The following is a 25,295-nucleotide window of genomic DNA, read 5'->3' on the forward strand; positions in this document are numbered from 1 at the left end:
CCTATGAAATACAATTTATCAGAAATATTATGTTTGAAGGGTACAAACCTATATTCTTCGGTGAGTACGTCTGCCTGTGAAGCTGCTTGTCAGATGAATCCCAAGTGTTGTGCTTTCCTTACTTTGGCCAACTACCTGAGGAAGAAGAAAGAATTCTTTCTCTCTGTTTGACATAGGAAATATTACAAAGTTGTTACCAGGGGGAAGATGAAGCATGCAAGAGTCAAACTTTAGGAAAGAAGTTTAGTAGAGGTGCCCTGGAACAAGTCAATAAAATGGTATTTTATCTTCCTAGGTCTTATCGTGACATTTTCTTAATTCTTCATCTTTTTGAAATGGGAATTTGGGCACAATTTTTCATCCCAAATAAACATTACTTTATGCCTAACCCCACTCCTTGGCATCATCTTGTTTAGCGCGCTCTGAAATAAAATATGCAGCAGGCCCCATCACCGGCAAGGGGCTGGAGGTTGGGCGTGGCCCCAAGAATCTTAGTGTCCCCACTAAGGGCTGCAAAGGACAGTTTATGTCACCTTTGGTTTATACTCATTGTGTCCTTGACAGCCTTCGGTGGCTGGTGCTAAGTGGCACTCAGCAAACCTACTGCTTGAGATTAATGACGATTCTAGAGCAGTGGCTCTCCACCTTCCTACACTGTGACCCTTTAATCCAGTTCCTCATGTTGTGCTGACCCCAACCATAAAATTATTTTCGTCCGTACTTCATAACTGTCATTTTGCTACTGTTATGAATTGTAATGTAAATATGTAATGTGCAGGATATCTGATATGTGACCCCTGTGAAAGGGTTGTTTGACCCCCAAGAGGTCATGATCCTCAGACTGAGAACCATGGCTCTAGTTCCACCATTCACTGCTATCTTGCTTTAGGTTCATACAAGAGATTAGATTATATACTTTTGCATAAAACTATTCTCAGCCTAACACACCTCTGATAGTAAACTAGGTCAGGAGGCTCTGGCCCCACCAGGAGACTTGCATGCTCATCCTTGAAGGAAGAAAGGCAAGAGGTTGATTCTAGACCCTGCTGCAGCCTTGGTGTCTCTTTTAGCCTGACGGCAGGAACACTTCCTGGGTTTTGCATTCAGTCTCGAATCCAGCCTGGCAACTTCATTGCTGCTCCAGCAGACATATGGTTAGGGATAAAACGGACCAGTCAAAGTGAGGAACAAGAAAAACAGCCTTGCAGTGCAACCACTTAGACAAAGTCAAATATAGATTTAACAACTAATTACAGGAGAAAGCTGCAAAGTGCGTTATAAAATCAAGTGTTTGCACAGAAACATTTTTACTAGAAAGCAAAGTGGTAGCTCATTTGCATGTTCAGTATTGTTAGCATACAAAGGAGCTGAACTGCTAAAATTAAGATAGTGAGTTGTTTGAAAACCTCATTTTAAAATAGAATAAATCACGCTACAGACAGATGTTTAAGAGTGCGCCTGATGTGGAAGGAGCTGGCCTCCAGTGCCAGGCACAGGGCTCAGGGGTGGAGCCCTTGTCCTCCAAGGCCAACCAGAATCTTTTCTGGGCCTCCATGGTCAGACACGTGCGAAACTCACTGCGTGGTTTCTGCAGAAAGTTTCGTGGTCTGGAGTTCGTAGCCCAGCTCAGTCAGGGAAGGTTGAGATCCAGAGTACCACAGCCACGTGAGTGCCGTCTTCTACCTGCAGTGGGAAGAGGCACTTGAGGCTACTGGGTCAAAGAGTCTCAGGAAGCACCTACTCCAGGGCCTGAACCGGCACTTGCCCTGAAAGCCAACAGCCACCCTGACCTTGCATAGAGCCTTTATTCTCAAAGGTAGTGTCAGCTTTAACTCTGACTCTCTTTGTGACTGAAAGTGTGGTTGTCCTTATCACAGAGCGAGATATGAAGGATATGGGAAGGTCCGAAATATCCCCAGCATTCGATCAGGCACTCAGCAGGGTGGCTCTGGGAAGCCACACCTGATTTCAGAGATTATCAATCAGCAGAAAAAATGCAATCTCCTCACCCCGTCTCCACTCGGATCTTATTCTCTTCTACAGCTCTCTCTTAGTTCTAGACTATCCAACGCCAATGTGGCCCCATTTCTCCATCCTTTCTCCCTTTTCTCTGTGACCTACCACTTTTCTTTTCCATCTCCCAAGGAGCACAGGACACCCTAGTTTAGGGGCTCTCTGCAACTCCACCACCTAGGAGGCGAGGCTGTGCTATCTTATCTGAAGGCTTGACTTTACCCAAGCCCTTTCAGTCTCCCATTAAACAAAACTAAGATCTTGCTTACTGCAACATTTTCCTTTATTTTCCCTTTTCTCTTTCTAGGTATGGCTCCCTCCTCTGCTTCTTTGCTAGTAAGCGAATACTAATCTCTAACCCCACTGTGGTTCCTTTCTTTGCTCCATTCATACAGTAATAATGCGTCATTACCCAGCGTGGTTAATGTATCTTTATGCTTCAAAACAATTGCTTCTTAAGGAGTGACTGCTTTGTAGGCTACCAACACTCCATTTTCATGGTGGGTCCACTGATGGACAGTGGCTGTAGCTACAATTCTAAACTTACTGTGGAGCTCTTGGGGGTTGAGCCTCTTTTATAAGTTTATTAAAATGAATTTATAATTAGAAAATGGTTAGTGCAGAAATGCTTTCCATGGGTTGATGATTCTCCTTCTATAAGCCATGGATTATTAAGGGACAATCCCATAGCCAGGTGTGGTGGTTATTCTTTGTTATCAACTTGACCACATCCGGAATGAGCTACAATCCAGAAATGGAGAGCACACTTATGAGGGTTTTTTTGTTGTTTGTTGTTTTGTTTTGTTTTGGTTTGGTTTGAAGTGGGTGAGTTCACTTCTAGTCCTGGCATTTGAGGTAGAACCTAGAGGAACCTAGAAAACCAGTCACTGGGAATGTGTGTGAGGGAGTTTCCGTGCTGGATCAACCTAGAAGAGAAAGCTCACTCTTAGTGTGGTCAGCTTCTGTCCCATGAGCTGGGATCCTGGATAAAAAGGAGAAGCTTACTGAGCTAAGGCATTGATTCCTCTCTGTTCCCTGGTTACAGAGGTAATGTAACCACTTGCCTCAAGCTCCCAATGCCAAAACTTCCCATGATGATGGCCTGTATTATACCCTCTGTGAGCCAAAATAAGCTCTCCCTTTTTAAATGGATTAGATTAGTTTTGTAGCCCACTGATTTTAACTAGGGCCAACTCTGTGGTCATGGATTTGGAACTACCCACTGGATTCTGGTGGGCTTACCATTTATCACACAGCTGGACAACTACCCTTCCTCCAGAATCCATCAGTAGCCAATAGTTCATCTCATAGGTCTCGTGGGTCCTTCTCTGATTTTTGATTGGCTGGTTACAGATTCTGTTTTATGCAGGCTCAGTTTCTGGCAACTGTAGCTTCTGTACAATTATGGTTGCAATGGTTGTGCTGTGCCCTGATATTAACATTTTGCAGCCCCTCTCCCTATCCTCTAATTTTTACTTTCTCCTTGCCCTGCCGTGTCATCCTCTGAGGCTCAGAAGGTTGATATAAATGTCCTGTTTAGGGTTGAACAATTAACCATTGCTTATTCTAAATATACTGAGCAGCCATAAGTTTTATTTCTCAGCCACTTAATACCAAGAAAGAAGCTTTTCTGATTCAGGAACAAAGTAGCATTTCTCTATGGATATGCATCTAAATAAAAGAATGTATTTGATGCTGTGTCGATTTAGCTAAACCAACTGCTGTGTGTTATCCCATGTGTCCTAGACCTACACAGCTATATGATTTTGATGGGTTTTAAAGTACCAGGCATATATTGTCTCCTGTGGCATTGGTCTCCAATCCAATCCAAGTGAGATTAATTATCCCCAAGACAGTTGTGCCATTATTGCCCCAGTGGTTCACAGCTGGGCAAGATCAACAACGCCTTAGTTTCTACAGAAGACTGTGCAGCACCTTCTGATACTATGAAAGCGTTCAGCTTTTGCACCAAAGGTACATACTATCATCAGTAGCACAGTCCTATCTAGTTCTGGTTACCTTCCTTCTGTCAGGCGTCTTGTTGTAGCAATGAGAAATGAGAGTGGGAATGGAGAAGTGCCAGGGTGTAAAGATCTAAAATAACAAATGGTTGGGAGTGATAAGTTGAAAGCTATTGGCTAAAACAGCAAGTCACACTTAATAATGTTTCTATTTTTAAAATACAGTGCTGTATCAGTTTATCAACTAAATCATGATTTTCTTATCCTCACAATTCAACTTTTAGACTTACATAGATTGAAAAATGAAGTGTTTGGTACACCCATATTTTCTCCATTGTACACTATAAAAATGAGATGGTTGGAATGAAATACTATTTATGCAATATTTACTAGATAGTTCCTACTACGTAGTAAGTTCTCACTGGCAGTTTAATGAAGGAGTCTGTCCTCTCTGGCCATGGCCAGTTCTTTGCTACAGACCACTCTACAGTTCAGTTTATGTCACATGGTGGTTGGCTTCAATATATCAAGCAAGAAAGTCTTAATTAGGGTGGGGGAAAGAATATAAAGAAAATGGGGGGGATAACACAAAGAAAGGGGGTAAAAAGGCTACTATCTTAAAATGCAATTTTAAAAAACAATTGGAGGGATAGTAGAAAGCATGCAAAATGCAAAAAGAGAGGATAAAGAATTAAGTGCTTTATTAGTCATGGTTCTCTATAGGAACAGAAGCGACAGAATGATAGAATAAAATACACATGCATACATGTATGTATACATACATCTGGCTTATGAGACTGCTTCAAATTTTTGATCTAAGTAATCCTACATGTCTATCTCACACTAGAAAGGCAGATGTGGTACTTTGAATGTAATTAATTGGCTCCCGTAATCCCATAAAAAATGGCACTATTAGGTGGTGTGGTTTTGTTGGAGTGGATATGACTTTATTGGAGAAAGTGTCTCACTGAAGGGGTGGGATTTGAAATTTCCTATGCTCAGAATACTGTCCAGTGGCCCAGTCAACTTCTTTTTGCTTGCAAGATGTAGGACTCTCAGCTTTTCCAGCAACATGCCATGTTGCCTATCATGAGATAATGGATTGAACCCCTGAAACTGTAAGTGAACTACCCCAATTAAATGTTTTCTTCATAAGAGTTGTCATGGTCATAGTGTCTCTTCACAGCAACAGAAACCCTAAGACAGCAGATAATCTGGTAGTTGTTCAGTGCACAAGACTGGATATCTCAAGAATCCAAACCTGACAATTAAAGCCTGAGGGTTTCGGGAGAACTTCTGTTCTGTAGTCTGTGTTGGAAACCTGAAGGAGATGCTTCTAATGCCAGAGAAGGAATGATGCAACAACAGAATAGATGCACTTACCCCAGGAGTGAAAGGAGCAGGCAAAAGTCACTTTCCTTTCTCTGTGTCTTTTGATCTGGACTGCTACCAGCATGTGCTGCCCACAGTTACAGTGATTCTTCCCACTTCAAATCATCTGATCAAGAAAGTACCTCACAGGAGTGTCTGTGTTCTAGTCGGTTCCAGATCTGGTCAAATTGACAACTTAGATTAGCCTTCACAATTAGGATTGGGAGCTGGGGTATGGAGAAGGAGAGGAGGTAGTAGGTTGATGTGGTAGTTTGAATAGGTATCGTCACACTATAGATTCATGTGTTTGAATGCCTGGCTCATAGAAATTGGCATTACTAGGAGGTATATCCTTGTTGGAAGAAGTGTGTCACTGTGAAGGCTGGCTTTGAGGTCTCATATATGCTCAAGCCATGCCCACTGATACAGTTTACTTCCTGTTGCCTGTAGATCAACTCTCAGCTCCTTCTCCAGCACCATGTCTGTCTGCATGCCACCATGCTTCTCACCATGATGATAATGGACTAAATTGCTGAAACTGTAAGTCAGCCCCAATTAAATGTTTTCCTTTATGAGAGTTACTGTGGTCATGGTGTCTCCTCACAGCAATAGAAACCCTAAGACAGAAGTTGGTAGCAGGGACAAGGGTATTTCTCTGATAGATCTGACCATGCTTTTGTTTGGAGGAATGTGCATTTGGCAAGTTTGAATTAGAAAAGCAGTTGGATGCTTAAGTGGGGCTTAATGGGCCTCACTAGTAGAAGCATGGAAGACAGTGGTACTGAGGGTGATTTGAATGGTGGGGGCCTGGCTCAAGAGGCTTCAGAGGAGGAGAATTTTAGTATGGTACCTAGAGATCATTCTTGTGATATTTTGGTGAAGAATGTGTCTGCTTTTAGCCTTTGTCCAAAGAGTCTGCCTGAGGCTAAAGTAAGAGATTTGGATTAATTGTAATGGTTTAAAAAAAACTCAAAACAGTCTAGCATAGCTTAATGTTGTATGGTTATTAGCACTCCCTCTTATGAAGATGTGTTATGAAAGGAACAAGCTGAGAAAGTAAAATTACAAAAGTTACAATTTGAGGAGAAAGGGGACACCAGGAAGTGGAATGGAGCTAAGTCCTGTGTTCAAGGAGATGAACAGATTTAGAAATAGAATAGGGGAGTGGTGACCTCAGAGCAAGACCCCACCCAGCTAAGTTTCCAAATTGTGAAAAAGAATTAAAGAACAGCTTAGGTCAAGGCTCTGTGGTACACATCTATAATCATAGCCCTCTGGAGACAGAGGCAAGCAGATCTCTAAGGTCGAGTCCAGCCTGGCCTACATAGTGAGTTCCAGGACAGTCAAGCTTAGGCAGTGAAGGAAACCATCAAAAACAAAAGGCTGGTCAAGATGCAATTGAATGTGGGGGCCATGTTCAAGCAAGCAGCAGAACTTGACAACTTTGGCTTCACAGTTCATGCTTTAGAGTGAAGAACAAGAAAGAGGTTCCTTGAAGACCCCAAGATGTGAATCTCAGAAGAGTCTTGGAACTTTAGACTTTTAAACATTGTTGAGACTGTGGTAGATGATGGGGACTTTCAAAGTTGACTAAATGCATTTTGTATTGTGTTATGGCTACAAGGCAATGGGGGCCAGGGTACAAAATGTGGTCATTTGAATATGCATGACCCCCCCCCCATAGATTCGTGTGTTTGAATGCTTTGTCTATAGGGAATGGCACTATTAGGAAGTTTGGCTCTGTTAGAGGAAGTACATTACTGTGGGGGCAGGCTTTGTGTCTCCTTTGCTGAAGCTATGCTCAGTGTGATACACAGTAGCTTCTGCTGCCTACAAATCAAGATATAGAACTCTCAGTTCCTTCTCCAGTATTATGACTGTCTGTATGTTGCCATGATTTGATGGAGGAGGGTCTATATGTTACTTTCATTGGTTAATAAAGAAACTGCCTTGGCCCTGATAGGACGGAAAATTAGGTAGGCAGAGTAGACAGAACAGAATGCTGGGAGAAAGAAGCCAAGTCAAGCAGTCACCATGATTCTCCTCTCCAAGACAGACACAGGTTAAGATCTTTCCTGGTAAGCTACCACCTCATGGTGCTACACAGATTATTAGAAATGGGTTAATCAAGATGTGAGAGTTATCCAATAAGAGGCTGGAACTAATGGGCCAGGCAGTGTTTAAAAGAATACAGTTTCTATGTAATTATTTAGGGGTAAAGCTAGCCATGTGGAGCTGAGCGGGGAATGCAGCCCACTACTCTTCATACTACAGTGATTCCTACCATGATGATAATGTACTAAACCTCTGAAGTGTAAGCCAGTCCCAGTTAAATGTTTTCCTTTATAAGAGTTGTTGTGGTCATGGTGTCTCCTTACAGCAGCAAAAACCTAACTAACACAGTTGGTTAACCAAAGTTAAACATCTACGAAACAGCCTTATGGAAATCTACTTGCTTAGCAAGCTAATTTCAAAATACAACATTAAATTGGAAATAAAAGATTTCAAATAGAATTACATACCCTTCATGAAGACCCAATACCATTCCCAGAAGATATGAGTATCAAATAAAAATATCAACACAAGGCATGAAATGACCAAGGAGTTATTGGCCAAGAAGGTGCTGAAGGTTTCCAAACCAATGTAGGCTATTACCTTTGTTGTTATCCAATATAACGACATAGTAAGACTTACTGAAGATACTTTGCCCTTTGTCTGCAGGATATAGAGAAATCAGTCTCAAACCAACCCTGAAACTCCCTATGGCTGGCTTTCATAGTACCATAAGGGGCTAAGCAGACTGCTAGGGAGTGGACATCAGTGGTCTTACCTACTACTATGTCCTGCATATTTCAGTACTGACTGCCAGGCACGATGTGTCTACTGGTACAGTAATGGCATGGCTGTTAAGGGGATAACTAAGGACTTTCTGATTAGATTTAAGGTCCACTCCACAGGAAGGTATTTTATGCCTGGTTCTGTAATCCTGGTTTAAAAAAAAAAAGTCCATGGTCAGAGAGATCATAGGCCTTAGGGTTGGATGTGCTACTGGTATTTTGTTGAATGGTCATTTTGTCAAACTATCATGTAAACATTTATGTTTATACCCATAAACCTGGGCTGCTTTCAACCTTGATCAGAGGAGGTTCTTTTACTTTTATTTTATGTTTTATTGCTTGGGAACTTTCTAAAGGCTTGTTATGTGTTTTGATAAACCCACCCCCATTCCCTTCACTCTGCCATGGGCAGAAATCAGTAGAGAGATACATACTGCTTTGCAGTTCTGAGAACAGACTGAGTGCCAGACCAAGCACTCTCTTCCTCATGTCAAGACTGAGGGAGCATCACAAATGAGGAGGTGGAAAGAAAGAGTGAGAGGCTAGGCTATTGTGAAATGCTGTCTGCGGCATGGCTGCTACACTCGTATTCTCACACGAAATGCTGTCCACGGCTAGTGCTCCTAAAAGTGGTGTCTTCTTACAGGATGAGGGCAAGAAATACACAGGTTGATCTAGGACACACCTTCCAGTGCTAGAAGTAAGGAGCCTCCTAAAAGCTGTAAGAGCGCACTGTCAGGGGTGTGGGGAAGGCACAGGAGTCAACTGAGACATCTGGTGGCCAGAAGTGAAGCAATCTGAGCAAGGAATGTTTATAATTACATGCTCACTCAGAAATTATTGACTAGATTAATACACAAGAAGATGGATAGACCCACAGAGAAGAATTTCCAGAACATTTCATAGAAACCCCATCCTCAAGGAAGTACATGACTCCCCATTTCTGTTTTTTTTTTAATTTTTAACATAATTTTTTATTGATTCTTTGGGAATTTCGCATAATGCACCCCAATCCCGTTAATTTCTCAGCCCCTCTCTATCTGCCCTTCACCCTTGTCTCCCTGAAAAGAAAACTCAGACATGATAAACACATGAAATAAAAAATAAAAATTTCAAATAAGAATATAAAAAGCAAACAAAACAAGAAATAAACAAACAAAAACCCAGTTCCCTCCTCTGTCTTTCCTGGCCTTTCCAGCCTCTTTTCGCCTATCTTAGCAACACTGGGAACTGCTGCGCCATGCAGTAGACCCTTTTGTCCAAACAGCTTTACTTGCAAATGCTCATTGTGTAACAGATTGCTGGTCTGATTCAAGACCTCTGGTGTCAGAAACACTGTCAATACTTGACCCTCACTGAAACTCCTCTTGGCTAGCCTGCTGTTGCCCTGAGTCATGGAGATCCCATGGCTGTGGTTCCACAGGACCATTCCCTTCCTGTGCTCCAGTGAGTCATAGATGGAGTAGATGCTGGGGAGGGCCAACACAAAGCCCTGGATGTGTTCTGGGTGGTAACTGAGTCGGTCAGTACTGGCCTCTGGGATCCAGCTTTCCCAAGTGCAAGGGCCGGCTCTCCTACAGGGGTGGGACCAGCTCTCCTGTGCCTGGGTCATGGTCTGCTATCTCTGGGCCAATGAAGGGTGGGGACAGTTCAGCACGGCCCTTGTACGTCAATGCATGGTTCAACACATGGTTAACACATGATTCTCATGGGCCCCTGTGGTAACATGGGCAAATACATCAACACAGACTCCAGCTGCTGAAGGACCATGAACCTTGACATGGCCATCAGCAGCAGGTTGGGCCTGGATATCACCATGGCCTCGGGTGGCAGCACAGGCCACCCTGATCTGCATGGTTTGGGCAGCAGCATGACCCTTGGGTACCAACATGGCCCCAGGCAGTGGCCAGGTTGTAATAGATACCATGGGTATAAACACAGACCCTGGCTGCATCAGGATCACAGACCCAGACATGGCCCTAGGCCATGGTTTGGGCCCAGTCTTCACCATGGCCCCAGGCGGCAGCACAGTACACGCAGCTCTGCATGGCCCCAGGAGCAACATGCCCCTTGGATACCAACATGGCCTCAGGTGTTGGCCCTGACACCAGGCATCATCAAGGCCTTCAGTGGTAACAGGAGCCCTGGACTTTGATACTGACTACAGCTGCAGACATGGCCCTTGGTGGCAGCCCGGACCCAGACATCACCATGGACCCCATCAGCCCATTCCTTGCCACCTTCACCTCTTCAAATCTACCTTTCTCCTTAGGACATGAAGCATTTTGCCTCTCTCTCCCCCATATACCACCGTATATTTGTTCACCATGGTGCCCTATCCCTCTGTGCTGCAATGTGGTCCCATTGTCTCTTCTATAAAAGGCAACCCCAGGCAGGCTTGTGGGTGTCCATCCCCCACCTGGTCCTAATTGACTCCCTATTTCTTGAGGGTGAACTATAATGATGGAGGAAGGTCATTGGCTAATAAAGAAACTGGCTTGGCCCATTTTATTGGTTAGAACATAGGTGGGTGGAATAAACAGGAGGAAGAGGAAGTGAGGTAAGACTCTGCTCTGCTCCCAGAGAGACTCGACAGCTCTGCTCTCTAGAGCAGAGACACCATGCTCAGCTCTCCCGGGTAGACTCGACAGCTCTGCTCTCTGGAGCAGAGACGCCAGGCTCCGCTCTCCCAGGCAGCTCTGATCCAGGATGGACGGAGGCTAGAATCTTCCCGGTAAGCGCACCTTGGGGTGCTTACACATATTACTAGAAATGGGCTAGTCCAGGTGTGAGAGTTAGCCTAGAAGAGGCTAGATAGAAATGGGCCAAGTGGTGTTTAAATGAATACAGTTTGTGTGTTGTTATTTCGAGCATGAGCTAGCAGGTGGCCGGGGTGCTGGGGACGCAGCCCCGCCGCTCCTATTTCAATACTATAACACTGTGATTTCCTTCCTTTAGAGGGTAGAATGGAAGAGACAGCTTTCCAGGAGAAAGCCCTGACAAACACTGCCTGCATCATGTGTACAAGGTCAAAGTGAACATGGTAGGCCATGTTGGCTTAAACACCATACACGGTGCGATTGGAATGGTGCTTTCCTCTTAACTGTAGACTCAGTTTATCAAGAGCAAAACAGAGACATGCCAGCAGAGGCAAAGCAGGCATTACATAGGTCTGGTATGCCTATAAACTGTCATGGAGTCAAAACAAGCAAAGCCCAAGAAGCTATGAAGGCTAAGCAGAATCCTAGGGTGTTGTGCTGGTAGGTTTTGTTGACTTGATACAAGCTAGAGTCATCTGGGAATAGGGACCCTCAACTGAGGAATTGCCTTCATCAGACTGGCTTGTGGTAATGTCTGTGGGGGCATTCTCTTGATTAATGATTGATGTTGAGGCCCACTGAGGATGACACCAGCCCTGGAAAGGCAGTAGGGGTTATAGAAGGAAACAGACTGAGAAATCCATAAAATGTAACCCTGTAAGCAGTGTTCCTTCGATGCCTCTGCTTCAGTTCCTGCCTCCAGGTTCCTGCTTCTGCTCCTGCTGTGACTTCCTTCAGTGATGGAGGGACCCTGGAGTTGTAGACGAAGCAAATCCTTTCCTCCCCAAGTTGCTTTTGGTCATGGCTGATTAGCAACAAAATCCTAAGAAGGACAGGGACCTGCTGGTTAGCAGTTTTCTCGTCATGACAGAGGACTTGATATAAACAGTTCGTAGGAAATAAGGAATCTTTCTGAGGCTCACAGCTTCAGTAGTTCACAGTTCTTAGTCTTGATCCTGAGTTTGTGGTGAAGCAGAGCATCATGGGAGCAGAAGCCCGTGGAAGAGGTTGCCCACTTCTTGGTAAACAGGAAGCAGAGAAAGGAAGGGAAAATAGTCTGAGTGTTATTTCTCAGTGACCAACTTCCTGTAGCTAAGGCGCACCTACTAAACAGTCTACCACGCTCCAAAAGTGTTACCAGATGGGAGCTAACCTTTCACTACTTGTGAAAGACATTTTATATTCAAACCATAGCTAGGGCCATAATAACTAACTATAATATGGTATCTTGTATTGGATCTGGAATATCAGATAAAAGTCAAGCAAATCTGGTTTTAGGAATAGTAACATTACTTCATTAAATAAAATGAAATTATAATAAATGCCACACAGATATAAATCTGTAATGGGGGGCAGTATGTCAGTGGGGAGATGGTACCTGAGTGTGTATGTTTGTGTAGTCATGGAAGAATCCTGCGTTATCTGCTTAATTTAAATACATTTGCAACTGCTCTAAAATAAAGTCTAGGGCCTGCAGAGATGCCTTAGCTTTAAGAGAAGGTACTGCTTTTCCAGAGTCCTGCATAGGGTTTACTCGCAGCCCCAACTTCAGGGACTCCAATGCCTCTGGTCTCCTTGGGCACTGACCTCAAGTGCACACACCAGGGCACACAACTCAATACTAAAAACTAAATAAAATGCAGGGATTGAAAAGCAAAGTCCCACGACTTCTGAGGTACAGAGATGAGGCCTGGTCCCCCAGGTGTCCCCACTCAAAGGTCAGCCTCCCTCTGTGACACAGGCTGCCTTGCCGTTTGCCATCACTGGTGGCTAACGTAAAACATTGCTCTCTTGGCAAGTACTCCTTTGAAACAAATTGGAGAACCTGTCACATAAACCAGTCAGTAGCTTTCCTTGTGACTTGGCCCAATGCTGTGTGTCCTTCCTGTGCCTCTGTGTGGTTAACACAGCTCACGTGCGGGAGGAGGGGGAGGGCAATGAGATGGGCCTACCTCCTACAGAGTTTATGGAAGCCCAGGAACGCACACCATATACAACTTAATCCTCATGTTTATGTCTGGGACTATATTAAATGCCATCTGCCTAACCATTTGCCATGTTATAAATTAAGGCGACATCAACAATGCTGTAACACCAAGGGGCTCTGCTGCCTTCCAGTTTGATATTAAATGGGCTTTGTTGCCAAACTCGTCTTACAAACATGAAAAGAACAGTTGTGAGCCTTCTGTAGGAGCAGATGGCCTCTGAGGCTTCCTGACTCGGGCTTTCAGAAAGTTCCAGGGCTCCCTTCTTGGCTGTGCAATCATCTCTGTAGGTTGCTGTTGAACAGAGTAAAGGGCCTGTGGATGAGGTTGGCCCAGGCACAGCCAGTTTTGCTGTGTGAAGTTGTGTGTGCTGCATAACACTTTGGAATCGCACAGGCAAAATGAGAATAATTGCTACAAGATTCAAGGGGGGAAAACACGGCCTTCCTTCTTCCTTAATTCGTGGAGAGAATCTATTCCCTGTGACCTGGTGTAGCGTTTGTGCACACATTCGCACATAGGCCTTAAAGGATTCACTAAGCAAAACAAATCCTTGCAACAGACTCTATATACTTTGATACTTTCCCCTCCAACAAACCTGGTCTATTGTCTTTTTTTTATTTTTACAAGCAATCCAGGAAATTAATTTTAGTCCTATTAGAGACTTCCAACTTCCAGAAAGGAAAAAAAATGCTGAAGTGGTTTGTTTAAAGGAAAAGAATATGATTGGAGCATAAGCTATGCAGGAAATGCTAGCTGACACGATTGTTTTAGATGTTATCCACCATGGCAAAGCGCATGGAAAGTTAGTAGATTGAACAACATCAATCTTTCTCCCCCCATTCCCAGAACCCAATGGGATTCTACCTCTGAGAACCCACCAATAAAGACAGCAGCATTTCTGCCTCTACAATGCCCAGGCCAAAGTACACACCTTACTTTCAGAGTGTGCTCTTTTCCCCAACCCCTTTCTACCTCTGGCAAGGCCATTGTCTTTCTTCCTCATGTCTCTGCTAGTTCTGAATCTCCAGCCTGATGGTGCCCAGAGCAGGAACCCGCTCATTATGAGTTTGAAAGTAAAAAAAAAAAAGGGGGGGCATAGGAGGGTGGTGGGCGGTGAAGAGAGGAAAGGGAAAGGAGAAATGATGTAATTGTATTATAACCTTAAAAAAAATAAAGAAATAGCTAGGCGGTAGTGGTGCACACCTTTAATCCCAATACTCTCTCAAAAAATCAAGATAAATGAATAAATAGATAGATGATAGATAGATACATAGATAGATACATAGATAGATACATAGATGGACAGAAATAATAGATAACATACAACAACAAAAGCTGTCACATTGGCCTCCCTCCTTTCCCAGGATCACTTCCTCTTCCTTGCCACAGGAATCATCGCCAAAGCCATGCTTGCTTGCTCACATTCTAGTCTGCAGTTGACTACAGGAGAACCCATCCTGAGACTCCCATTTGCTCTGTCGATCCTTTCTAGAATTTGTCAACTTATGCCACACCAAGGTGGTTTCATGCCCTACAGATTAAGCCAAACTATTTCCACTCACTACAGCCCCTAAACCCACTGGAAACAGAGGAAGATGTCCACCCACCCTGACCTGTGTAGAAACCAGTCTTAAGGGTATCATGGTTTTGGTCCCCTAGTCACTACCTCTTGCTATGGGAAAGATTCAAGCCTGGGTGTCCAAGGCTTCGAGTCATGTGATCAGCTATGCATCCATCTTTTCCTTCCTTCTTTTCCTTTTCTTTTTTTCCATCCCAAACAAATAAACAAAGTGCTGTGGTTCTAAACATGGAAGACATTTATTTGTCTGTCTTTCTTACAACATGCCTAATACCCCGCAGGTCTAGCAGGCCACTTCTGTATCACTCAAAGGAGCACCCACAAAACTACATTTTCTTCAGACAGAACACATCTTTTATTGGGCGTGTGTCTGCAATAATGACGCAGGTGAATTTTATCATTCCTTTCGCTCCGCCAGTAATGAACAAATTCACTGCGTATTACTTTGGACTTGATCTCTGGCAAAACACTACTGGAACAAACAATTTGATTTGTCAACACCTTTCCAAGGGCTCCTCAATCAATGTCACAAATCCAAATTTAAACAGCAAAGTACATTTGACTGCAAGACCCGGGACTGATTATAGCTCCGAGTTCAGAGAATTGCTCCAGACAGGGCAGCAATCAGATTATTAACTCCACTTGAAAATACTCTCTGCTGTCGGGGATTAGCATGCATATTTTGATATAGATCGATAAGCAATCTCCTCTCTATAAGAAATGCCTGCAACATTCATTTGGTTGATCAAAGGCAGATATCAGCTGCCGGTGACAGCCAGCTATTGTTTCCCTGCTTTCTTTACAGAAGAGCTTCTATTAAAAAAAAAAATTCTCCAGCTCTTTTCCAGCTAATAGTGAGAGCTGAGACAGAGAGAGAGAGAGAGAGTGTGGCAGAAACCCATCTTCTCCTCCCTGACACCAAAACGCAATTAGTGCAAGGGGACTTTGGCCTTTTTCTGAGCTAACTTAGCCCATTTCCCCTGCCTTTGCTGACAAGAACTAGCAAGTTTCTCCCTCTGCTTTGCCAATTTTCCTCCACTCTTACTTGTTTTCCTCTAGAGTGAAGGGCTCCAGCCTGGGAATGTCAGAAAGGTATGACCTATCCGTGGTCATCTGGCATTTCCCTGGTGAGGGCAAAGTTCACAGGTTAAGACCTTAATCTTGTTCCAAACTAGTTAGTTCAGGTTCGGATCCTGGGTGGTGGCATGGAATTGACTGACGGCTTTGAAGGCTATTTATTTAACCCCTAACCTCTCTCTGTACCTGATTCTGGTAGAAAACACTCCTTTTCTTTCTTGAAAACCATCATTTCTTCATAGTTCCCATCTTGTAAAACCCACGTCGAGGTCTCTTCCCCTCACCCAAACGCTTTCTAAACAATTCAACACAAAAAGCAAAATTTACTGAATCGATTCCTTTCTTCTGTCCAACCATCTCAGTAAACAAAAATCAAGATGTGTTCGCCACTTTGCAAAAATCATGGCGCAGGCTGCACACTTGATTCGGTTTCTATTTAAAACAGAAATCTTCCTGCAGCCATAGGTGCACACATTTCCCGACAAAATGCCCAAGACTGGAAGAGCGTGTGAACACACATCCATGCACGTCACACCCACCCACCCACCCACCCGCAGACACCCTCCCATGCAGGGTGCTCTGCCGCTCTTCCGTCACAGATACAGCAAAGCCTTCTTAGCTCTGATTTTCCTTGTCTACGGTACTTGAATTCTGAAAAACACCTTCCCTTTGTATTGTGTTCTAATTCAAGAAAACAAGTATTTTAAAGATGAGACTTGGAGCTGTCTCCCACACATGTCAGAATTCTCTAACCTGTCCTTCCAGGAGCGACCATAGCAGTGTGGCTGTCTTGGGCTGTGAGGTCCATGGAAGCCAGGATGACAAGTTTCGATGAGAACTCATTCCCAGGTTCATGTCAAAAACATGCCTGCTCAGTCCCCGCGGGGTGGGTGGTGATGTTCTTTTCAGGGTTATTTGACTTGTTTCAAAATTTTAGTGAACTGAAGTAATAACTGTGGGGGAATACAGACCTGTTTAGGGAAAACTCACACCCAGGTATTAGGTATCGTATAAAATAAACACACTTGGCACACAAAAGGGCTATTCGTGTACCTGCCACTAAAGACTGTTATGGAGGAGAAGTATGGACTAATTTCTAGTTTATAACACTTCAAGCCTTGAGAAAAACATTTCTTTGAAATACTTAAGCCACCTGCTGTCTGGATAAAGTCTAGCTCAGCTCCTACCTAAGTCACTCTGTGGCTGTATGAGACCTGTGGTACGCGACATTTATTTCATTGCCCCAAATCTTCACTTCATGGTGAGCTGTGTGTTTGCTCCCATTTTACAGGTGAGGAAACTAGGTTTCAAGTGATTAATTTAATCTTCTAGTGATTCTCGTTAAGATCTGACCACAAAGCCGGGGAGAAAAGAGCTCACTTATATTGCCACGGCGTGTGTTACGGTGGAAGGGCGGGGCTGCTATGACCAGGCAGAAACAATAGAGTATAAAATCATACTTGTTTTTCACTGTCCTGGTTTTTTTGTTTTGTTTTTTGTTTTGTTTTGTTTGTTTTAAGCAATGCAGTTTATTCTATCCAGTGATAAGGGTAAATTAAACTCATAGGTCTCAAATTCTAACAGACTTATTGGAACTAAAGAACACTGTATTTATGGAAGGATCCTAATTGTGCTGAGACAGAACATGTAGTTCCTGTAATTAAATCTGATGGAAATATATGTAAACATGATCTACCCTCAGGCATGCTTCCGCTTCTGCCTGGAATTGCTTTCTAGCTCAATACTAGGTAGGTCATTTTTTTTTTTTAATTTCTCTGTCTTTTCTAGTTAGTGAAGAAAATAATAGGGTCCACTTTACAGGATGCCTGTGAAGTTTAGATGGGGACATGTATATATTCACCTGGAGCCCAGGTACCCAATGCACACTATGCTTTATAATACTAGCAACGATCACGAGCCTCCTTGATTTCTTCATCCATACTTACAGCCAGGAATTAGAAAGCAGAGCAGTGTTTCATGTTAGTGTGGTCTTCCAGTGTTGCCTCATGACGGCCGTTAGTTCCTTTCTCCTTTGATAAGGAGACTCAGACCTTTAGCTGGAGTTCTCTATTTCCAGTGTTTTAAATTTTCAAAGAAATTTCACATACACTATTATTATTACTTCCCACAAAACTTTCTCATAAGAAACAAATGCAGAATGGTTTGAGCAGCACCTACCACGCTCCACGAGCTAAACCAGGCACTTTCTGAGGTCTCAGACACCTCACTGTCACATGGAAAATTAAGAGATCTGTTTGAATTAAAGGCACGTGGCAGTGAAGTAAACTGCCCACTGAACACTGGGACCTGGAGCCTTCACGAGTGAAGTTTGGCACCACGAAGCTGCATACAACATGGGCTAAATCCTGCAGTCCACAACGATCTTTACTCTGACAAGGAGGAACGAGAGAAGAGCTTGGGGAGGAAGGAGAGGAAAGTCAGGGAGGGAGGGACTAAGGCAAAGGAAAAAAGAAACTGGAGAGAAGGGTGAGGGGAACGGGGAAGGGTGATAAGACAATAGTGGACGATTCTGACATCAAGCTAGAAATCTAGACGGAATTATAAAGAATACAAACTAATGAGAACACAGTAAGTATGAGTGGATCGACAAAAAGGAGTTGCCAGTAGAGGAGGAAGCCATTAGCCTAGCCTGTTATCCAAGATCTTTGACTTGGATAATTGCTTCCATTATGTCCCACCCCTTCTGGTATTTTGGTGTTGAACTTCAGTGTTCCACGTTCCTGGAGCCACCGGGTCTAGCTTCCTCAAGCACCACAAGTTTACAAGCGAAGGTGTTTTCCATGAGGTCTCGCCACACAGGCTAGCGAAGCCCTGCTCAGCCTCGTCAAGTGCTAATATGCCCCTGTCTCCATGTTGCCAACTTACATGTCAATGTGCTGAGTGTCTCACTGGCAGGTCTTGCCCTAAGGGGCAAGGTCCAAAGTTGGAAAGGATGGGGATGTGGCACATTTCCTTGGCTCTGCCAATTAGGTTTTTGCCTTCTTGGTGTTGGGTGGTAACTGTCAGCCTGGGGCGTTTTCCGAAGCACCTTCTCCCTGCAATCTGTTATATATAATGATCTTTGGCAAACTTTTTTCCCTGACTGAGGAAGAAAAATGGTTTTCATTTCTAGTCTAATAACCTTGGACTTTTGCGGTGGGAAAGTGAATCAGACTTTCTGATTTAACCCGGCAAGCCAACACAGACATTATGATGGTGTTTCTAGGCAGCCAGCGCTAAATCTGATAGCAGATGGCTGTGTTTCTCTTCCGTGAGAGATGCTGTCGTTGAGGGGGCTTCAGACAATTTAAGGGCGTGCTTGACGAAAACCCTGGGTTTCTCCTTCGCTGGCCACAGAGGTCTTCTCCTTCTACAGCAAAAGTTATGGGCCAGAGGCCGTTAGAAATACCAGATGGCTGGCTGCAAGAATCAATGTATCAAAAATATACTTTCTCACTGAAGGGACTAATTGATTCTCACTGGAGAGACAAGAGGTCAGAGCAGGGCTCCTTCGCAACTCACTCACTGGGAGACAGGCATGATCAGGGCTAGCCAACACCTATCCACACACAAATTCCCACTTTGTCTTATGTTTAGATGAAAAGCCCAAAGAAACGCAGTGATTTGCTAAAAGTTTCAGATATCAAATTGATTTGGAGCAGTTTATGACAATCTTGGCATAGTTTCAATGATGTTTGTTTTGTGATTTTTGCATCTGTAGAATTTTGATTATTTGTTTGTCTTTTCCTGTGAACAGCCCTAGCTGTCCTGGAACTAACTCACTTTGTAGACCAGGCTGGCCTCGAACTTACAGAGCTCTGCCTACCTCTGTCTCCCGAGTGCTGGGATTAAAGTCATGCGACACTGCCACTCAAATCAATTATAGTTCTATAGGAAAAACCAAAGGCAAAGAATTTCTCCGTCGTCACTCCATCAGAGCTTTCCCACGTGGCTTCCTCTGTCTTGCCCCTTGTAGAGACTCGCTTCACTGGTACACATGTTCATCTGGAGCTGTCCCACAGTTCTCTGATCTTATACACAGTTTTAAATGCCTGCCTTCTCTGGTTTTTTTTGTTCTCTCATTCTACTTTCATGTTGGCCATGCTCTTCTTCCATCTTCTGTTATTTGTATCAGCAAGTGGTCCATGTCCTCTGCTGCAGTTTCCATTCCTAGAGGTGTTTTAGCATCTGTTTCCTGTCTTCTAAGCCTTCACTCATGTTTTACCAGGTGAAATTCTGTTATAATAAGCATTTTAATTACTTCATGTAATACTCTAACATCTGTGTCACCCTGAGGTCACTTTTGACTAGCTGATCATTCCCATTATGCTTGCTATTTTTTTTTTCTTGTTGCACGCCCGACAAGTTTTTGTTGAACACTTGTATTGTGAGTTATTTAGCCTCTGGGTTTGGGGGTCTTAATATTTTTGTATTTGTGTAAATATTCCTCAACTTTGGGATGAAGTTGGTCTTGTATTAAGAAGGGTGAGTTTCTCCTAGGGCCAATTTAGTCTACGATGAGCCTTTGGAGAACTCTGCCCAGTGGGCCCTAGTTTATAAGCGTTTCCTCTTGATTATAAAAATAGATGTGGCCCCAGCACTGTAAGCTGCTAGGATCCTTCCTTCCAATCACTCAAGTTTTTCTTTTGTTCGCTCCAGAAATCTTGCTTTCTTTTCCTAAGCAAATTATGATCTTTGCTGTGCTGAATTTTCAAGGGACAGTCACTGTGGGCTTCTAGTCTGCTCTCTAAGTAGTGATCTTCGTCTTGGCACTTTAACCTGTGAATGGTAGAACACTGGTACTTACGGAAAGCCATGAACATTGCGCTAGCAATTATCCAGAAGTTACACTTGAGGCCAGGTGCATAGAAATGACTGTGGGAACAGAGGAAAAACAGGCTTTCGCACCGGAAGTGCATGTGATAGGGATTGATGAGCTGATGGCCAAATGGGAGTTTCGGGGGTGGGGGATGGAGGGGTGGCGTTCATCAACTGCTGTCCTATCAAGGAAACAAAAGGCAGTCTAGATTTTGAACTGAGAAGAATTTAATTTAGATGTTAGCTACAGTATTTTTTTTTTTAACAATAACTATCACAGCACGAAGGGTGTTACCAAGAGATGAAAAGCACGTGCTGTCTCTGAGGTTAGAACTTGAGATGAAACTATCTGATTTTTTTACTAGAAGACAGACTTACTTTGTTGATTTATTATTTATGCTACAACACTAACAGTAGGGACACATGACTGGGGAGCCATAAGTTACTCCCTGCAGAAATGTCAACAGAAATATATAGCAGGCTTCTTGCTTCCTCCGGCCTTTGGCTCCATGGAGAAACTACCCTGGAAGATCCTGTCTGGGACTTGACTGGCAAAAGTCAAGTATGATGGAGTTCATCAGTTTTCAGGTTCAGTGGGACAAAGAATATGGAGTGCCCGAGGCACATGTTTGGCACAGAGTTTGAGGAAAGTCAGGGTGTGCCCATGGCTTCTCACTGTGCCAGAGAAAGGGATGCGAGAGGCCATCCTTGGGGTTTGCAAGCAATGTTATGCATCTTCATTTTATGGTCATGTCAAGATCATCTCGTGGCTCAAAGTGATAGAACATAGTATCTGGTCTCAAAAAATATTGCAATTCCTGATGGGCCAATGCCCCATTATGAGTTTTCCTTGCACCCCGGTTTCCACTGCTGTCATTAAATCATACGTTAAAGAGACTGTAGTCTCTGGGGGTATCTAGAGCATTTGCCAGCTTGTCTGTATGCTCTTAATGTCTAGCATGCAGTGAGCAGTACATGAACAGTAGCTGAGTCAAATCCACAAGCACAGCTTGCATGAATCTTGCTAGTGACAACAGACAAACTTGGAAAGCAAATCTGATGCAATTCAATAAGGCCCAGGGCTGCCCTGCTTGTCAAGCTTCGGTGTGATCAGGTAGACCCAGGGGTGACAGAATGGGGTAAGTGAGGAGGGATCCAAGATGCCTGATGGAGGCCTGCCTGCTTGTCATTTTCCTTGGAAACTCCTGCCCCCCGCTAAGGACAGGCTGTGAGGAGGGCAGCAGGCCTTGGGTATACAAGGCTGTGTCTCCCCTCCAAGACAGGGGGATTTTTCCATCTTCTGCGGGGCTATACCGAGACAGGAAGTCTTAGGCATGGAGACAATTATGGATATATAATAATAAAGATCATTTAGGAACTGATAATAAATGTTTCTTTTTAAAGCACTGAAATACAAAAGCCCTATGCTCCGCTGGAGGAAAAAGGCTTAATTAAAAGCAGAACCTTTCTAAAGGGCAATCAGACTCGGTATCCACATAAACCCCTACACTGGGCATAGGAGTCACCAGCACCCCCAAAGCCAATAATAAATGCACCCTGTAAAAGCAGGAATAAAATAAGCTCTGTCTGAGGTCTAAGCGAGGGGAGGGCCAGCCCCCGGGGCTGGGTAACTGTCCGGCCCTTGCCTCATTTAGGTCAATTACCTCAGAAGGAATTAGAAACTGACCCGGAGGTGATCTCTTGTGATTTAATGTGAAATACTAAGGCCGAAGGGGCTCGCTCAGGAGTGAGGGCTGAGGTGGGGGTAAGATCTAAGGCCTGAACACAGGCAATATTTGGGAGTCTCTGCTTTTGTCTTCCTGGGAGAGTCAGGGTGTCAGGATTTTCTGACTCACCCATAAAGGGGGCAGTAATCTCTCCCCATTGGCAGACTCTCTTGACCAGAACCAAAAAGTAAATTTAAGCCTGTATAGAGATACAAGGTCAGAAGGCTACTCTATGATTCAAGGTCAAGGAAGATAAGCAGAAATGGTTTTGGTTGTGAGTCTAACCTTTAATGGCTGAGCTATCTCTCCAGCCCAGAAATGCCCTCGTACAATGAACCATGCTGAAGCAGCAGCCACACCAGCCACATCATCATCCAGATGCTGCCGAGAACTGTCTTGGACCCCTCCAGACCTGCTCCAACAGAAGCACATCTGCATGAGACCTTCAGGTGGTCCACGAGCACGGGAACTTCCTGCAAGCTCACAGGGAGAGCAATTTCCCTTTAGAACCTGTAGAGTAATCACCCACTGCCAGGATGCCTGGACCTTCAGAGCAAACGCTGAGGCAGGGAAACGAGATGCTCCAAGCACAAGTGTTCACAAATGGTAGACAGGTTGGATGCTCAGGAAAGATGACAAAGCTGCCTAGAGAAGGAATTGCTGCCGATGGAGACACAGAGCGGTCCCCTACCCTCCGGGAAGCAAAGGGACAAAGCAGAGGAATTTATCTAGAGAGACAGTCTTGTGGAGCCACAAGCATAGGATCTGAGGCAGAGTGATCTAGGATGTACTGACAGGTTGCTGGCTGTTTTGCATTCTTGGCAAACTGCATCCTGTCTCTGTTTCTTAGTTTCCAGCATGGGGGCTGCTGAAAGACATTGTAAGAGTTAAGATGACACACAGGAGAAAGGTGTTCAGTCCAGAGCAACCGCTCTGGAAGTAGCAGCCGCTATGACTCCCCAGGGATTAGTGAAACATTGTGCCTTCAGGAACCTCACCGAGCTGTGGGTGGGATGCACTCTGTGGATAGCTGTTCTTGCTGCCTGGGAGGGATGAGGACTGAAGAGCTGGCCATGGCCACTTTGATGGTGGCTGCTGTAGTTACTGTTACTGTCATTACTTGGATGGAGTCCAAAGATCATCTTCACCCAGATCTTCCTCGAGCATTCTTAAGACTCCCTTACTAAAACCACACAGATGCCATTCACAGGCAAAGCCACTGCCTGCACGCACATGCTCACATACACATATGCACACATATTCACACATGCACACACAACGCATGTACACACACTACACACACACACACACTTGAACTTTAGATTCCTGGCAAGATATTAAAATGATCTTAAGGAGTTGAGGCCTGGGAGCAAGATATAACACACTTCTGGGAAGGCACCTTTTTGTGGCACCTACATAGTGAACCCAGTTGCTCCAGGACCGGTCATCAAATGAGCAAAACGCTAAGGGGAGGCTTGTAGTCAGACTTTTCTTTTCTGCCCCGTAGTTCCCAAATAACCAACAGGGAGACTTAATATTAATTATGGATAAATGCTTAGTCAATAGCTCAGGCTTGTTACTAAATAGCTCTTACAATTTCAGTTAATCCATTTCTCCTAATGCATATTCTGCCAGCTGGCGCTACCTCTCTTTCACCTTGTACCTTCTGTTTCCTCTTCCTGTCTCACTGGCGACTCCTCTGACTCCTCCATTCTTCTTCCCAGTGGCTTTAGCTTGGTTCTCTAGCCTAAGCTTATCCGTTCCAGCTATTGGCCAGTCAGCTTCTTTACCAACCCAATTAACCGTGGCACACATTCAAACAGAGCAAAGGAATATTCCACAGAGGAAAGCTACATGCTGCTTCCCAAGAAGAATGCCACTGCCCCAACACTGGCTTGTTTGTGGGGATGGTACCAGGCCGGAAGTTGTTTTAGAAAAATCCTACAGATTGCTAGCCAGATGTGATGACATATACCCATGATCTCAGCACTCAGGATGTTGAGGCAGGGGCATCGCAAGTTTAAGACCTTTGTAGCTACATATCTAAACTGTCTTCAAGGAAATCCCTGTCAAAAAAGGCTATATCCAGAGAAGCCACCAGAGCCATCTGAATCTCTTCCCTGGGGTGCCTTCCTTCCCATAGCTCATCCCATGTAAGCACAGCAAATGTCAGAGAGAAGGCGGCTGGAGTTTCTGTGGGCACAAGCAAGGGCAGGCTAGGAGAGGCGAAAGGACACGGCAGGAGCTACCCCTCAAGGTGCAGCCGCAGCCAGGCCTCAGCTTGTGGCACTCCATGGGGCTGTGCTGAATGTCTCCACTACCCACCACAATGCTGGAAACACTACAGGACCCTATTGCATGTTTTAAGAAATGGTGGGCAGATTCCCAAAAGAGACCCTATTACCAAGCAGAAAATCTCGACATTGTCCTTAGGAGAAAGTATGAAAAGGTACTCAGCTGCACTGCCACATCTGCCTATCTCCAGCCAAGGTCACTTGGGGCAGACACCTGTGACTCCTCCCACAGCTCACATCTGGACATAATAGACTTACTGATGATGTTTGAATTAATAGCCCCAGCTACCCTTAACTAAGCACAAGGCTCCCCATTCTGAAATAGACACACATTTTGTGTTCTTTAGACATCACTAGGCCTCCATGTAACATAGCTGTTGTCCACATGTTGAGGTCAAAGACTGAAGACAACGTGAAGGGCAGGCAGGCTGGTCCCACTCACATCTACCAGCTCGAAGTAGTTTCTTACCTATGCATGGGGCATCTTGTGAGACAGGTGGTCATTGCTGGGTCGCTAACCATCCTGCACTCAACCTCCACGAAACACAAGTCAAGTCCCCATAGAATGCAGGCTGCCATCAGATTTCCCATGCAGGTGGCCTCCCTAGGACAGGGTGTCCTGATGGATGGAGTCAGCGGGGCAGTGGGGAACGACCTTTGCACTCCTCACCTCCCGTTTACTCAGCTGTCTGTATATTGCGCAAAGCACTTGTTGGCATTTGGGAGGTGTTGTGGCTGAGGGGAGGATGAAGTGTGAGAATGGGCTGTGGACTGTGGTACGTTAGCAAGAAAGGCTGGGGGACAAATGGGT

General features: G+C 44.4%; 1 long non-coding RNA gene across 1 annotated transcript in view; it reads right to left on the minus strand.

The window, feature by feature from the left end:
- Positions 1–25,084, minus strand: part of LOC126487152 (uncharacterized) — a 44,730-nt gene extending 19,646 nt beyond the window's left edge. Inside the window, exons 1-3 of the long non-coding RNA XR_007588298.1 lie at positions 24,954–25,084; positions 1,579–1,683; positions 49–135 (exon numbers count right to left, since the gene is read on the minus strand). This is a non-coding gene — a long non-coding RNA (uncharacterized lncRNA). The remainder of the gene's footprint in view (positions 1–48; positions 136–1,578; positions 1,684–24,953) is intronic.
- Positions 25,085–25,295: the final 211 nt, after the last annotated feature.

The sequence above is a fragment of the Alexandromys fortis genome, unplaced genomic scaffold (assembly GCF_014885135.2).
Source record: "Alexandromys fortis isolate MF-2015 unplaced genomic scaffold, M_Fortis_MF-2015_v1.1 scaffold_178, whole genome shotgun sequence".
Taxonomy (NCBI): domain Eukaryota; kingdom Metazoa; phylum Chordata; class Mammalia; order Rodentia; family Cricetidae; genus Alexandromys; species Alexandromys fortis.